Source organism: Gossypium hirsutum, chromosome D07, assembly GCF_007990345.1.
Source record: "Gossypium hirsutum isolate 1008001.06 chromosome D07, Gossypium_hirsutum_v2.1, whole genome shotgun sequence".
In the NCBI taxonomy this organism is placed as follows: domain Eukaryota; kingdom Viridiplantae; phylum Streptophyta; class Magnoliopsida; order Malvales; family Malvaceae; genus Gossypium; species Gossypium hirsutum.
Window position 1 is genome coordinate 21203433 of NC_053443.1, and position 6429 is coordinate 21209861.

Sequence of the window (6429 nt, forward strand, 5' to 3'; positions counted from 1 at the left end):
TTTTAATCAATCTAGCTTGAATTTAATCCGTGTTGGGTTGATTATATTTTGCCTGCTTGAATTATTGAAATTGTGTTTGTGTTGTTATAGGCCTTGGTAAGATGCTCGATTAAGTAAAATCATGCCTAAGTTATTCTTGCAATATTAATGGTTAGATAACTAATGAATTAATTATTAAATCGTATTGAAATTTTAATTAGTTGACACAATACTTAATCAGTGCATGTTTATTCTTCTAAGGTAGCTGAAGTTAATTTAGCATTGTATTTGGCAATACATATGCCTTGCATAACTTGCAAGATTTTTGTGATTAAACTGTTTCAAGGCAGAAATACTCTGTTACCTCACATAGTCTTTAATTTGCTTATTAAATCGAGTTAATTTTTTGAATTGACATAGGGATATGTTCAAGAGATTGATTAATTTAATAAGTATGTATGAACAGTAGTTAGCAAATTACCGAGTTGCCGTGAATTTGTTCGTAGCAGTATAAACATAAGTTTAATAATTCTAAGTTAAAGGAATGTAATTAATCCAACACAATTATATCATCTTGATTAAACCTTATTTTAAATTGTGCATTAGAACCTTTTTATTTTTAAGTTTTTTTTACTTAGTTTTTAACCCTTAGTTTTTAGTCATCTTTAAACCAAAATATTTTCCATCACCAAAGTGTTTTAACATTAATTTCATAAATATTTCTTTTTACAGTCCCTGTGGGTACGATAACTAGACATTTACTTGTCACTTTTCTACTTGTTGGGATTGTGTACACTTGCACATTTTCGTCGTTCCAAGTTTTTGGAGCCGTTGCCGGGGACTATTTTTTTTAAAAAAGCCATTATTTGTGAATCTATTTTTACATTTTGGTTTATTTATTTTCCTGTTTAAATCTTTACGTAATCTTTCTGTGATTATTTCAGGTGTTTATGAGTATTGACCAGATTATTGACTTACTTCAGATAAACTTTGAGAGCCAGAGAAGGACCGAAGAGATAAAATTTGAGAATATGAATCAAGGAAACGGAGCAAACCTTGCTCAGAATCCTATCCTTATTGCTGATGATAGGGATATAACTTTACGGCAGTATGCCATGCTAGTATTTAACAATCTTAATCCATGTATTAGGAGACCAAAAATCGAGGCACAACAATTTTAGCTGAAGCCAGTCATGTTCCAGATGCTTCAGACTGTGGGCCAATTCAGTGGAATGCCTACTGAAGATCCTCCTTTTCACTGAAGACTATTTATGGAAGTGAGCGATTCTTTCAAGTTAGGAGGAGTACCCGAAGATGCATTACTACTGAAGCTGTTCCCATATTCGCTAAGGGACAGAGCTCGTGCCTGGTTGAACTCATTGCCATCGAACTCAATTTCTACATGGCAAGAGTTAGCCAAGAGATTCCTCATGAAGTATTTCCCGCCGAGCAAGAATGCCAAGTTGAGGAATGAGATCACTGCCTTCCAAAAAATGGATGATGAGTCCCTGTATGAAGCATGAGAAAGGTACAAAGAGTTATTACGAAAGTGCCCTCATCATGGAATCCCACATTGCATTCAACTTGAGATATTCTATAATGGTCTCAACGCTCACACGAGGATGGTAGTGGACACCTCTGCTAATGGTTCTCTCCTTTCTAAGTCTTATAATGAGGCTTACGAAATTATTGAAAGGATTGCCAATAACAATTATCAATGGCCAACCAATCGAGCAGCGTCAGGAAGACAAGTCACTGGAAAACATAAAGTGGACGCTCTCACTTCACTCGCATCTCAGGTATCTTCAATATCCTCAATGCTTAAGAATCTTACCACTAATGGGTCTAAAAGTTTTGCAGCTCAACCACCTAACCAATTTGAGAATATAGCCTGTGTGTATTGTGGGGAAGGATATTTGTCTGAAGAATGTCCATCGAACCCCTAATCCGTGTATTACATGGGTAACCAAAACCAAAACCGAGTAGGGCAAGGACTGCAATCCAACTTTTATTACTCATCGTGGCGAAATCACCGAAATTTTTCTTGGAGTAACCAAGGGGCTAGAACCAATCACACTTACGCCCAACCTAGACCAACTCAGCCGCCTAGTTTCCCCCAACAAGTTCAGAAACCAACCCAAGCGGAACCATCCAATAGCTTAGAGAATCTATTGAAGGCATACATGGTGAAAAACGATGCCACTCTAAGGAATTTAGAGAATCAAGTGGGCCAGCTTGCTACTAAACTCAAGAACCGACCACGAGGTGCTCTAAGCTATTGGAACGACAGTAGAGCCCAACACTGTCGAAGTTGAAAAGGAGCCAGCTGTCACATAAGATTCAGAAGAAGTTTAACCAAGTGTTGAAATTCCAGTTTCACCAGAACGAGAATCTGAAAAACCCGACAAAGTAACCTCAAGACCAGCTAATTCTGATAAACTAATAATGTCGTTAAATGTAGAATCGTTGCCAAATACGAATCAACTAGAATCAGTCCCAGTAATGAAACCACCACCACCCTACCCTCAAAGACTTCAGAAACAGAAGCAGGAGATTCAATTCAAGAAGTTCCTTGACATACTCAAGCAACTTCACATCAACATCCCGTTGGTTAAAGCACTTGAGCAAATGCTGAACTACATCAAGTTCATGAGAGATATCTTGTCTAAGAAACGAAGACTTGAAGAATTTGAGACGGTAGCTCTGACGAAGGAATGCAATGCATATCTTCAAGACAAACTACCCCCAAAATTGAAAGATCTTGGATGTTTTACCATACAGTGCAACATTGGAGCACCATATTGTGGTAAGGCATTATGTGACTTAGGTGCAAGTATCAACTTGATGCGTATGTCAATATTTAAGAAGTTGGGGATAGGAGAAGTTAGACCAACTATAGTTACGCTTCAACTAGCATATTGATCCTTAGCACATCTAGAAGGAAAAATAGAGGACGTATTGGTACGTGTATATAAGTTTATCTTTCCTGCTAACTTTGTAATCCTAGATTTTGAAGCAGACAAAGAAGTACCAATCATCCTAGAAAGGTCGTTCCTAGCAACTTGAATGACCCTTGTTGATGTGCAGAAGGGCGAGCTCACTATGTGTGCTCAGGATGATCAAGTAACATTTAACGTCTTTAAGTCTATGCGATTTCCTGACACAATGGATGATTGCTCTGCAGTGTCTGATTTAGATGATTTAATAGTGTAAAAGGAACCCAACTGTGTTGAGGACCCATTGGAAAGAATTTTGACGTTGGATCCTCCAAATGATGAAGAGGAGGATGAATACTTAGCTTTGCTAGAAGCTAATCAAAGGGGATTTAATTCGCAATCCCGTTTTGAATCTTTGGAGTTAGAAAAAAAGGGACTGTTTTCAACCAAAAGCGTCGATCGAGGAGCCACCTAAATTAGAACTCAAGGTATTACCTTCTCATTTAAAATACATTTATTTAGGTAATGCTTCTACACTGCTTGTGATTGTTTCAACAAAATTGACCACAAAGCAAGAAAAAAAACTTATCTTAGTTCTGAAACAATTCAAGAAGGCCATCGGATGGACCATAGTCGATATTCACGGTATTAGTCCATCTGTATGCATGCACAAGATTATCCTGGAAGATGGCAAAAAAGGGACGATCGATGGACAACGGAGACTGAACCATATCATGAAGGACGTAGTAAAAAAAGAGATCATTAAGTGGTTAGATACGGGTATCATCTATCCCATCTCAGATAGTTCATGGGTAAGCTCGGTCCATTGCGTGCCAAAGAAAGGAGGTATCACGGTCGTAAAGAACGAGAACAACGAGTTGATACTGACTAGAACGATTACGGGATGAAAAATCTGCATCGATTACCGGAAGCTGAACAAGGCGACTAGGAAAGATCACTTTCCTTTGCCGTTCTTAGACCAGATGCTGGACAGACTCACAGGACGAGATTACTACTGTTTTCTCGATGAATACTCAGGGTATAATTAGATTACAGTAGCAGCGAAAGATCAACACAAAATGACATTCACCTGCCCATACGGTACGTTTGTATTTAGACGCATGCCATTTGGTTTATGTAATGCACCTGCTACATTTCAAAGATGTATGATGTCTATTTTTACTGACATGGTTGAGAAATATTTGGAAGTTTTTATGGACGATTTTTCAGTATTCAGTGATACTTACGATGATTGCTTAGCCAATCTAACTAAGGTACTAAGGCGATGCGAAGAAACGAATCTCGTACTCAACTGGGAAAAGTGCCATTTTATGGTACGAGAAGGATTTGTTCTAGGGCATCGAATAATGAGACATGGAATCGAGGTAGACAAAGCAAAGGTAGACGTTATTGAGAGACTCCCACCTCCAACATCTGTGAAGGGTGTTAGGAGCTTTTTGGGCTACGCCGATTTTTATCGAAGATTTATCAAGGACTTCTCCAAAGTTGCTAAACCCTTATGCAAATTATTGGAGGACTTCATATTCAAGTTTGTTGAGGAATGCTTAAAAGCCTTCAATGATTTGAAGATTCGATTAGTCACGACGCCTATAATCGTCACACCAGACTGGGATTTTCCATTCAAATTGATGTGTGACACAAGTGACTTCGCAATTGGAGCTGTCTTGGGCCAGCGAAGGAACAAAGTTTTTCATCCCATCTACTATGCAAGTCGAACCCTAACAGGAGCTCAACTAAATTATACGGTAATAGAAAAAAGAGTTACTTGTTATTGTGTTTGCTTTTGACTAGTTTCGATCTTATTTGGTAGGTACCAAAGTGACTATCTATATGGACCACTCGGCAATTAAGTATTTACTTGCAAAGAAAGACGCTAAGCTGAGGCTAATTTGATGGGTATTTCTACTTTAAGAGTTCAATCTAGAAATTCAAGATCGAAAGAGAGTCAAAAATCAAGTAGCAGATCACTTGTCCAGATTGGAACCACAAGAAGGGAATTCTCCTCTTATACCACTTCAAGAGACGTTTCCAGACGAACATATCCTGAAGGTAAATCATGTCTATAATACCCCTTGGTTTGCTGATATTGTTAACCATTTAGCTTGTGGTTTGATGCCAACTGATAAGACGTATCAACAAAGGAAAAAGTTTCTTCACGATGTGAAGTACTATGTCTGAGAAGAGCCATGTGTGTTTAAAAAGTGTGCAGATCAGATGATCAAGAGATGCGTGGAAGAAGATAAAATACCGAAGATTTTATACCACTGTCACTCAGCTCCAAGTGGGGGACACTTTGGAGGTACACATACAGCGGCCAAAGTATGGCAAGCCAGATTCTTTTGGCCAACACTATTCAAGGATGCATATGCTTACGTGAAGAGCTGTGATCGATGTCAAAGGGTTGGAAATGTCACCAACAGAAATGAGATGCCTCGAACAAATATCATTGAGGTAGAGTTGTTCGATGTATGGGGTATTGACTTTCTTGGTACTTTTCCTCCGTCTTGCGGTCACAAGTAGATACTAGTAGCAGTAGACAATGTGTCTAAGTGGGTCGAGGCTAAGGCATATCTGACAAACGATGCTAAGGTTGTGATGAAGTTTCTACAGAAGCATGTGTTCACAAGGTTTGGAACCCCAAAAGCTATCATCAGTGATGAAGGATCCCACTTTATGAACAAGTATTTAAAATGTTTATTAGACAAGCACGGAGTGAAACACAAGGTTGCAATAGCTTAGCATCCGCAGACAAATGGGCAAGCTGAACTGGAAAATAAGGAGATCAAAGGCATACTTGAGAAGGTAGTCTGCCCGAACCAACGAGATTGGTCCACAAGATTAGATTATGCTTTATGGGCTTACAGAATAGCATACAAGACACCGTTAGGGATGTCACCCTATAGGTTGGTCTTTGGAAAGCCTGCCATCTACCATTGGAGTTAGAGCACAAAGCTTACTGGACTCTTCAACAGCTTAATTTGGATCCTAAGCTCGCGAAAGAGAAACGAATGTTCCAATCCAATGAGTTAGAAGAGTTCTGAATGTTCTCATATGAAAATGCCAAATTACTTAAAGAAAGACTCAAGAAATGGCATGACAACCACATTCGAGTTCGAGAATTTGATGCAGGTTAGCAAGTCTTGTTGTTCAATTCTAGATTAAAGTTCTTTCCAGGTAAGCTAAAATCACGTTGGTCCGGTCCATTTATGATTCACCAAGTCATCAATACGGAGTTGTTGAACTCCAAGGTAAGGGAGGTAATTTCCGAGTTAATGCTCAGCGCCTGAAACATTATTGGGGAGATAAAATTGAACGGGATAAAATCTCGTTCATTTTATCGGATACTTAATTTTTCGTTTTTCTTTTTGAATAAATGATTTAGGGTATATTTTAGGGTAAAGTATGTTGAAATAAATTTTGTCTAGGAGATTGAAACTTAAGCGGGACCATTTGTGACCCCTCAAATCTTTCCTGGGACTTTATTTTGACATAA

At 38.5% G+C, this 6429-nt stretch overlaps 1 non-coding gene across 1 annotated transcript; it reads right to left on the bottom strand.

Annotated features, from left to right (window-relative positions):
* Window positions 1–1439: 1439 nt before the first annotated feature.
* LOC121219770 (small nucleolar RNA R71) lies at window positions 1440–1546 on the bottom strand. Its single transcript, XR_005916661.1, has one exon. It is a non-coding gene; the product is annotated as a small nucleolar RNA R71 (small nucleolar RNA).
* Window positions 1547–6429: the final 4883 nt, after the last annotated feature.